This window comes from Physeter macrocephalus, unplaced genomic scaffold (genome assembly GCF_002837175.3).
Source record: "Physeter macrocephalus isolate SW-GA unplaced genomic scaffold, ASM283717v5 random_669, whole genome shotgun sequence".
In the NCBI taxonomy this organism is placed as follows: Eukaryota; Metazoa; Chordata; class Mammalia; order Artiodactyla; family Physeteridae; genus Physeter; species Physeter macrocephalus.
Genome location: NW_021145931.1, coordinates 9,131 through 19,495, shown reverse-complemented (window position 1 = coordinate 19,495; position 10,365 = coordinate 9,131). Strand labels below are relative to the sequence as shown.

The following is a 10,365-nucleotide window of genomic DNA, read 5'->3' as shown; positions in this document are numbered from 1 at the left end:
TACATTTGGTAGTGTATATATGTCCATGCCACTCTCTCACTTTGTCCCAGCTTACCCTTCCCCCACTGTGTCCTCAAGTCCATTCTCTACGTCTGCATCTTTATTCCTGTTCTGCGCATAGGTTTATCAGAACCATTTTTTTTAAATTCCATATATATATATTAGCACACGGTATCTATTTTTCTCTTTCTGACTTACCTCACTCTGTATGACAGACTCTAGGTCCATCCACCTCACTACAGATAACTCAATTTCATTTCTCTTTATGGCTGAGTAATATTCCACTGTATATATGTGCCACATCTTCTTTATCCATTCATCTGTCGATGGACACTTAGGTTGCTTCCATGTCCTGGCTATTGTAAATAGAAGCAAGGAGATTTTGACATGATATAAAGGAACAATTAGAGCTGTCTGAAATTGGAGTGGATTGTCCCTTCCTAACCTGAATTCTGTATTTAATATATTACCTCTTTAATAGCAAGTCAGAGAGCTACACATTATAGAGCTTTGACTCTGTTATGTGTCAAGCTGAGGTGGGTAAAATGATCAAGTAGGTCACCCCTTAACCCCCTTAACTTAAGGCCAATCATTCAGTTTGGGTGAGTCTAGTAGTCTACTCTTCCTCCCATTTTTCATTCCCACTCTCTGCTTTTTTTTTTTTTTTTTTTGCGGTACGCGGGCCTCTCACTGTTGTGGCCTCTCCCGTTGCGGAGCACAGGCTCCGGACGCGCAGGCCCAGCGGCCATGGCTCACGGGCCCAGCCGCTCCGCGGCATGTGGGATCCTCCCAGACCGGGGCGCGAACCCGGTTCCCCTGCATTGGCAGGCGGACGCGCAACCACTGCGCCACCAGGGAAGCCCCACTCTCTGCTTTTTGATCAGAGGAAAGAGAAAAGGAAGCCCCAAATCGTCAATATGGGTATTTTATTAGCACTTCTGATGATAATGGAAATATTTCTAAAATAAGAGTTTGGAATTACCTGATCAGGATATTGTGCTCATCTCTTCCCTACTCTGTGTATGGGACTTCATCTTAGCACTTGAAACTGGCCATGGTGGAAACATCTACAGAAATTAGCAAATACGGCAGACCATCTTCCCCCACTACCCCAGCTCATCGACCAGTGCCCACTGCTTTAGCATCCACACCACCCAGTGATGACAGAGTTGGCATTGTTAATATAATGATGACAGACCTTCTACTAGATTTTTGGACCATGTGTCTCTATAAGAAATACATTTATAGACAACGGTATTTAACTTTCATATAAGGGCAATTTGGAATTTAAGTAGTTTAGTGTAATTAACTAGTTTCAGATGAGTGGAATATTTAGGGGAAATATTTGGGAAAAACTGGACTCATTCTCAACTGCTTTCTAGACCACATCTCTTTTTTCTTTAAGGAAAACTCATAATAACCATGGTCTGTATATTTGAAGAGTCTATTATGCACAGCTACTTATGGAGTGACCACGTGACAGACTAGGAAGACATGTCCAAGATGAAGGCCCTCTGGAAGTGGGAAGATAAAGCTCTCTCCTGGCCAGTACTCCTTGTGCCACCTATTGGATTTTGAAAGAACAATCTCTCAGCTTTTGATTCAAAGGTAAGACTCCAGCAAGTATTTTCTGCAGATGGAACATATTCGTAATCTTCCTTAAGGCAGAACTATTGTAAAAACTTTGCATTGTATGCGTTGTTATGAGGGAAATCACCATCAGCCCAAGATTCCCAGGGCCAACTGGTTTCTTTATCATCAACAAGCTCCAGGAATTATAGTCGGCATTTATTTTATTTATTTATTTTTTTTTTGCGGTACGCGGGCCTCTCACTGCTGTGGCCTCTCCCTCTGCGGAGCACAGGCTCCGGACGCGCAGGCTCAGCGGCCATGGCTCACGGGCCCAGCCGCTCCGCGGCACGTGGGATCCTCCCAGACCGGGGCGCGAACCCGGTCCCCCTGCATCGGCAGGCGGACGCGCAACCACTGCGCCACCAGGGAAGCCCAGTCGGCATTTATTGAGCACTCGCAGTATACTATGTACCTTACAAGCACTGTCTCATTTTATCTTCATATAACCTTATGTAATAGGTATAAATATTTTCATTTTACAGATGGGGAAACAACTTCAAGTGGTTAAGTGGCTATTAGAGTTAAAAAGTTTCTGTGCTCCTAGGAAACAGGGTTTACATTGCCTACTGCTTTGTATGTAGCAGACATTCCATAAATAGTTGAATCAGTTTTTAAATGTGAATAAATAGAGCCCCATTCTTCTTAATACTTTGAGCCCTTTGACCTATTAGCCTTTTAAGCAGCTTTTATCTAATGGAAAATCAGAATGATTTTCATTTATTTTGCTTCTACATACATTCCAAGGGCAGAGCTCCCTGTAATATCTCATTAACCCTACAATGACATAGTTATTTTCCCAATTTTAGAAACAAGTTAATAGAATCTTAGCTGGAATTAGGTTGTCTTTTGATGTTTTCATCACACCAAGTCAAGGCAGAGGAAAGACCAAAGGAATGCATTAAGAAGAACCTAGTTACTACTGTATAACACAGGGAACTATATTCAATATTCTGTGATAAGCCATAATGGAAAAAATAGGAAAAAGAATGGATATATATGTATAACTGAATCACTTTGCTGTACAGTAGAAATTAACACAACATTGTAAATCAACTATAGTTCAACAAAATAAACTTAAAAAAAAAGAAATGAGCTTGAACATAAAGGGGAAAAAAATAAAAGAACCTAGTAAAGTTATGACCAGAAAAAAGGGTTCTAGATAAACCCGGAGGGAAACAGTCCTCAAAGAGTGACCACAAGTCAGTTCTTCTGAGTATGTCACTCAATGGACAGAGTTCTGTGCTTACCAAGCACTGCAGTAGGCATGGGGGAGATAAGACCAGATCCTGATTTTGAGAAGCCTATGGGCTTTTAGGGAAGAGAAGACATAGACACATACACATAAGGAAAGTGAATTTGCAGTACGAGAGTGTAAAAAGGAAAAGCAGACAAGACAGCGGTGGTTATTGAGAAATGATTAACGCAGGCAATAAGCACTGCAGGAGTTCAGAAAAGGGAGCGATTATATTTGCATAAATTTATGCTGACCTCAGCATCTTCACTATGAGCTGTGGGAAGACAATGAAGTTTGAGAGAGCACCTGGCTTCCAAGGAGCTCACTTTCTTCCCTGGAGACTTGAGCAGATCATGAGAGGGTTTGCAGGAAGTAGCCAGAGAGATGAGGAGAAGACCAGAGACCTGATCATCAAGACCAGCAAGATGGTGCTGGGACAGCTCACGTGGCTACTGAGCCTGGATGTTCTGAATTATTAATTAATGATGTTTCTCTCTCTGTATTTTTCCCTCTTTCTACCTTTAAGCAAAAGTAGCCTGGAGTTCTTCCTGGACTTTGCTTTTGAAATTTTTAAGCCCTCCAGAGAACTCTCAACCTTGGCTCCTCTTGGAATCACCTGGGGAGTTTTTAAAACACTGCCACCTGGGTCCCACCACCAAATACTCTAATTGACCTAAGGTGCTCCTTTGGTGATTCTAATGAGCAATCAAGCTTGAGTATCATTGACTTAAAGGGTTCCTTGACATGATAAGAGAGAATGAAATCTGCTAGAATGAACAAAGTATCTTGGAGAAACAGGAGAGGTGGGGAACTTCCCTGCTCCAATCTAGAGAAATAGCCTCGATTTGCTACCCTGGAGTAGTAGGAATCTGGGTCTGGCTTCCCCACAGCCCCATGGGGGAGGTAGGAAGACTCCAGAGAGAATGGCTGTGTGGTGGCCAAGGCTTCTCACACTGGGATATACACACAGATCACAGGGGATCTTGTTAAAAATGTAGATTCTGACTCAGTAGGTCTGGACGGGGCCTGAGAGTCTGCATTTCCAAAAAGTTCCTAGGTGATTCCAATACTGCTGGTCCACAAACTGGCAAAGATCTGCACAGCCAAGACCTAGGCCGTCTCCCTTAATATTCTCGTATCCATCTAAAGCAACAAATAGGAGGAGCCATGACCTGTCAAACCTGAAGGGTTCCACAGACAAGGACAGTAGACATCTGTGCAGTGACCTGGTTAGACTGACAACTGAGAAGCACGTGGACCCCATCTGCAAAGCCTTCTAGACTAAAAGGGGAGCATATCCTGTCAGGGGATACTGGCAGATCACAGATGACCCACTCAAAAGGGGTCTAGAAACCAGAGGGCAAGAGAAGCCAGCTGATACGGCCCATCAAAGTCAGCCTCCCGGGCACAGAGCAGGGTGAAGGATGGGCACAGACCTGGTGGGGGACACATACAGGAAACTTAGCACAATCTTCAAGAATGAGGTGAAGTGTTCGCCAGGCCAGCGATCTTAGTCTGTTTGGGCTGCTATAACAAAATACTATGGACTGGGTAGTTTATTTTATTTTATTTTTTATTTTTGTTTTGTTTTGTTTTTATTTTGGACTGGGTAGTTTAAACACTAGACATTTATTTCTCACAGTTCTGGAGGCTGGGAAGTCCAAGATCCAGGCATCAACAGACTTGGTGTCTAGCGAAAGCCTGCTTCTTGGTTTATAGATGGCATACTTCTGTTTCCTTACACGACAGAAGGAGTGAGGAAGCTCTCTGGGGCCTCTTTTGTAATGGCACGAATTCTATGATGGAGTAGGACCCTATGGGGCCTTCCCAGAACAGACCCCCCCACACACACACAATGTCCTCCCCCCGCCTCTTGTTTGTAGAAAAGCTGTAGTCTCCCAGGCCTCCCCTAAGTCACAAAAGCCTGCCTCAAGAATTAATGATTGAAAGGATGTGAACATGTAATGACAAAAATAGCAGTTGGGCCAGGAGAACTGCTAAGAATTTAAACAAACAGCCATATGGCAGTCACAGAATTTTTAGTTCCTCCCTGAAGCACCTGGGTAACAATATCTGCTACACATTTCCTGAGTTGTTTTACAGATGCTAAAACCGCCACCAAATGGAAGAAGTTAACTACTTGATGACCATGAGCACTTAGCCCCCAGACCTACTGGAGCAACCACAATTGTTCGATTCACACACCCTGTGACTCCCCTCCCTCACCTTGCCTTTAAAAATGCTTCCTTGAAACCCATTGGGGAGTTCAGGTCTTTTGAGCACAAGCCACTTGTTCTCCTTGCTCAGCCCTGCAATAAAACTTTCTTTGCTCCCAAATCCAACAGGTCAGTTTGTTTGGCCTCACTGCGTGTCAGGCACACGAACTTGGGTTTGACAACAATTCCAACATGAGTGCTCCATCCTAATGACCTAATCACCTGCCAAAGGCCCCACCCTCCAATACCATCACATTGGGGGTTAGGAGTCAACATATGAATTTTGCAGGGGACACAAACATTTGGTCTATAGTACCAGCCCAATGGGGGCTCAGCCTCAGTCAGAAATTAAGTTGGTATGGAAATTAAAGAAAATGACACCAGCATTTGCATCTGAGACTCTTACCCTTTAAGATTGGAGCTTACCTGAAGTGTCAAGGATCCTCACGAGTGGCAGATGAATCGCAACCCGAACAGCAGAGCTTTGGGGATAATGTTTGTGACCCTGTTGGAGAACTGACGTGCAGAGAAGAGGTGGGTTTCAGAAGTTGCTGCTGCTTTCAGGAATGTGTTGAGAATAAGCCACACGTGCTTTGCAACCTGCCAACAGGTGGACAATAGAAGTAAGAGAAGAAGAATGCTGCCCTGTTAAAGTTTTGCTGACAACGTGGATTTCTTTGAGCTTCTCAGAAAAATACTTAGAAAGGCAGGGGTAAGAAAAGTTAACTTTAGGGCCCCACCTCACACCCTGAATTTCTTAAAGTCAAGACTAAACTAAACCTCTGACCATCTTTCTGGGAAAAGAAGGGCACAAGCCTGAGGAACTCCAACCTAGGGGAAAGTGGCTAACTGACCTATTTAGAACTGGTTTTGGCCGGCTTGAAATTTAGCATCAGTGGGTTTCTGGCTTACCCTGAACACCTGTGAGTTTTCCCAGCGTCTGAAGTTTGGCAAAGGAGGAAGGGGGTGGAAATGGCCGCACACTTCTAAGGTGAAGTGCTGAAAAGGAGGGTTCAGCAGCACCTTCTCAGACCTGGCTAGATAGAACAGCTGGAAAGTCTCTAGTTGCAGAAAGCGGGGGCTACTCTTCGTTAAGGTGCGCGGGCTTCTCATTGCGGTGGCTTCTCTTGTTGTGGAGCATGGGCTCTAGATGCGTGGGCTTCAGTAGCTGTGGCATGCAGGCTCAGTAGTTGTGGCTCGAGGGCTCTAGAGCGCAGGCTCAGTAGCTGTGGCACACGGGCTTAGTTGCTCCATGGCATGTGGGATCTTCCCAGACCAGGGTTCGAACCCATGTCCCCTGCGTTGGCAGGCGGAGTCTTAACGAGCGTGCCACCAGGGAAGTCCCCAGCACACAGAATTTCAACTGGCAATTCTCAGTCCTTTGGGAAGCCAGGCAGGAGCTCCTTGTGCAGGCCCTGAGAGTAGGCTGCAAAGGCAAAGGGACTCTGTGTCCCTGCACCTGCCTGCATGTCCCTTTATCTGCCATCAGTGCAAGGGCCTGGGGACATGTTAGGAGAAACTGAGCTTTGGACGAGGAGGCAGAGTTATAAATAGAGTCCAGGTCTTCTTGACCTTGAGTTTTATTTCTCACAGTATTACAGTGTCTCAGAAGTTGAAGGCTTTTGACAATGTGACTGTACTGGGCATTGGTTAAGTAACTGAAGCAATAACTAGGCCTGATGCTTAGAAATTGTTGAGACCTACTACACATCAAGTGCCAAAATAAATTCCAGGTTAGGAAGTTCCGTGGTGGGCTAATGGTTAGGATTCTGGGCTTGCACCTCCATGGCCCGGGTTCTATCCCTAACCAGGGATTCAATCCCTGGTTGGGGAACCGAAATCCTGCAAGCTGAGCTGCACAGCAAGAAAAAAAAAAAACCCAGGTTAATTAAAAAGTTAAAGAATACATACTACAACAAAAGAATTAAAAGAAAGCATAGGCAAATATTTAGCTGATCCTAAGGGGGGCAAGCCCTGTCTAAACACAAAAAGGAAAAAAATTATATATTAGGAATATATATAAATTCCTCTATGGTTAAAAAATTGCCAAAAAATTAATAGGAAAAAAGTTGGGAAAAATATTTGCAGTATCTATGATCAGTGGTTAATATCCTTAATCTAGAAGGATACATAGAGAAGAAATAGATGATCATCTCACTTTAGAAGTGCTAATGGCCAATAAGCATTTGAAAAATATTAATGAAGACAACAGTGGAATATGATAAAAAATGTTTTGCGATGGTTAATTTTATGTGTTTTTTGTTTTTGTTTTTGTTTTTATTTTGCGGTACGCGGACCTCTCACTGTTGTGGACTCTCCGGTTGCGGAGCACAGGCTCTGGACGCGAAGGCCCAGCGGCCATGGCTCACAGGCCCAGCCGCTCTGCGGCATGTGGGATCTTCCCGGACCGGGGCACGAACCCGTGTCCCCTGCATCGGCAGGCGGACTCTCAACCACTGTGCCACCAGGGAAGCCCTATGTATATTTTACTACAATAAAAAGTGGGAGGGAAAAGGATACAGTTATGTGCAAAGAATTGAAATCTTAGGTAGGAAGAAGAGATTAAAGAGCTTACAGGAAAATGAATTTCCTTTAATACTCAGTTTTATCCCTGCATGTGTTTGGAGACTTTCCAGAGAGTAGTTCCCAAACTCTAGTAGATAGTGAAGTTTTTTTACTACTCTATGGGGAAATGAGAAGACAGCATAGTCAGCTTTTCCAAAAGTTAAACATTTTCAGTGTTTACCATGAGCGTAGTCTTTCACACCTGTTTGTTATTACAGGTTTTTTTTTTGTAATATGTAGTGATAGTGTAAGATAATTTTTTGAGAAAGAGAATGTGCATGGGTCTCTAAAATGTCTGCATCTGGCTCACAAGAGAGCTGACAACACAACGTTCTCCCTCAAATTAGGGGAAGACAGTGACAAGTCCAGACACTTGCAAACAACTGCTCTCAATTTTCATGGAAGACTTACAGCAAAGTTTCCTTTGCTATTCCATAATACATGATATTATGACAAAATACCAGTTACTTCTTTTGGATTGACTGAGATAGGGGAAAACATAATATCCAGTATTGTCAAGGTTGCGAAGAAAGGGGCATTCTCAGACATTTACATCTGGATTGTAAATTGGTTTGACTTTTCTGGAGGGTAATTTGGCAATTTATATTATAAATCTTAAAATGTGCATAACTTTTGACTCAGCAATTCCTTTTTAGGAATATCCTAAGGAAATGATCAAGGATGGACACCAAGACTTATCTACAAGAATGTTTACTACAGCATTATTTTAATAGTGAAAAATTGTGGGGATGAAGTATTGAGTGCTATATTTGACAGAGTTGGGCGGTGGGTAGAGGGGTCTTCATTATTGTATTCATTTTCTATTGTTGCTGTAACAAATTACTACATAAAGTTAGTGGCTTAAAACAACACAAATTTATTTGCAACATCGTGGATGGACCTTGAGCACCTTATGCTAAGTGAAATTAGCCAGACAGAGAAAGACAAGTACTGTATATTATATGTAGAAACTAAAAAAATCAAACTTGTAAAAAATATCCCAAGAAACAGAGTAAAATGGTGGTTACCAAGGAATGGGGAGTGGGGGGATAAGATTGATGGTGTTTAAGGGTACAAACTTGTAACGAGTACTAAAATAGCCATAAAGATTTTTTTTAAACATCTTTATTGGAGTGCAATTGCTTTACAATGTTGTGTTAATTTCTGCTGTATAACAAAAGTGAATCAGCTTTATGCATACATATATCCCCATATCCCCTCCCTCTTGTGCTTCCCTGCCACCGTCCTTATCCCACCCCTCTAGGTGGTCACAAAGCACTGAGCTGATCTCCCCGAATGATGCAGCTGCTTCCCACTAGCTATCTATTTTACATTTGGTAGTGTATATAAGTCCATGCCACTCTCTCACTTCATCCCAGTTTACCCTTCCCCCTCCCCATGTCCTCAAGTCCATTCTCTATGTCTGTGTCTTTATTCCTGTCCTGCCCCTAGGTTCATCAGAACTATTTTTTTTTTTAGATTCAATATATATGAGTTAGCATGTAGTATTTGTTTTTCTCTTTCTGACTTACTTCACTTTGTATGACAGTCTCTAGTTCCATCTACCTCACTACAAATAACTCAATATCATTTCTTTTTATGGCTGAGTAATATTCCATTGTATATATGTGCCACATCTTCTTTACCCATTCATCTATAACTCAATTTCATTTCTTTTTATGGCTGAGTAATATTCCATTGTATATATGTGCCACATCTTCTTTACCCATTCATCTGTCTATGGACACTTAGGTTGCTTCCAGGTCCTGGCTATTGTAAAGAGTGCTGCAATGAACATTGTGGTATGTGACACATCTAGAATTATAGTTTTCTCAGGGTATATGCCCAGTAGTGGGATTGCTGGATCATACAGTAGTTCCATTCTTAGTTTTTTAAGGAACCTCCATACTGTTCTCCATAGTGGCTGTACCAATTTACATTCCCACCAACAGTGCAAGACAGTTCCCTTTTCTCCACACCCTCTCCAGCATTTATTGTTTCATTTTTGGATTGTGTTGTTTGTTTTTTTGATATTGAGCTGCATGAGCTGCTTGTATATTTTGGAGATTAATCCTTTGTCAGTTGCTTCATTTGCAAATATTTTCTCTGAGGGTTGTCTTTTCATCTTTTTTATGGTTTCTTTTGCTGTGCAAAAGCTTTTGTTTCATTAGGTCCTATTTGTTTATTTTTGTTTTTACTTCCATTTCTCTAGGAGGTGAGTCAAAAAGGATTTTGCTGTGATTTATGTCATAGAGTGTTCTGCCTATGTTTTCCTCTAAGAGTTTGATAGTGTCTGGCCTTACATTTAGGTCTTTAACCCATTTTGAGTTTATTTTTGTGTATGGTGTTAGGGAGTGTTCTAATTTCATTCTTTTACATGTAGCTGTCCAGTTTTCCCAGCACCACTTATGGAAGATGCTGGCTTTTATCCATTGTATATTCTTGACTCCTTTATCAAAAATAAGGTGACCCTATGGGCGTGGGTTTATCTCTGGGCTTTTCATCCTGTTCCATTGATCTATATTTTTGTTTTGGTGCCAATACCTTACTTACCATACTGTCTTGATTACTGTAGCTTTGTAGTATAGTCTGAAGTCCGGGAGCCTGATTCCTCCAGCTCCGTTTTTCTTTCTCAAGATTTCTTTGGCTATTTGGGGTCTTTTGTATTTCCATACAAATTGTGCAATTTTTTGTTCTAGTTCTGTGAAAAATGCCATT

General features: G+C 42.3%; 1 pseudogene; it reads right to left on the bottom strand.

Annotated features, from left to right (window-relative positions):
- LOC114485161 (glycine cleavage system H protein, mitochondrial-like) overlaps positions 1-10,365 on the bottom strand; it is a 37,193-nt pseudogene that overhangs the window by 17,708 nt on the left and 9,120 nt on the right.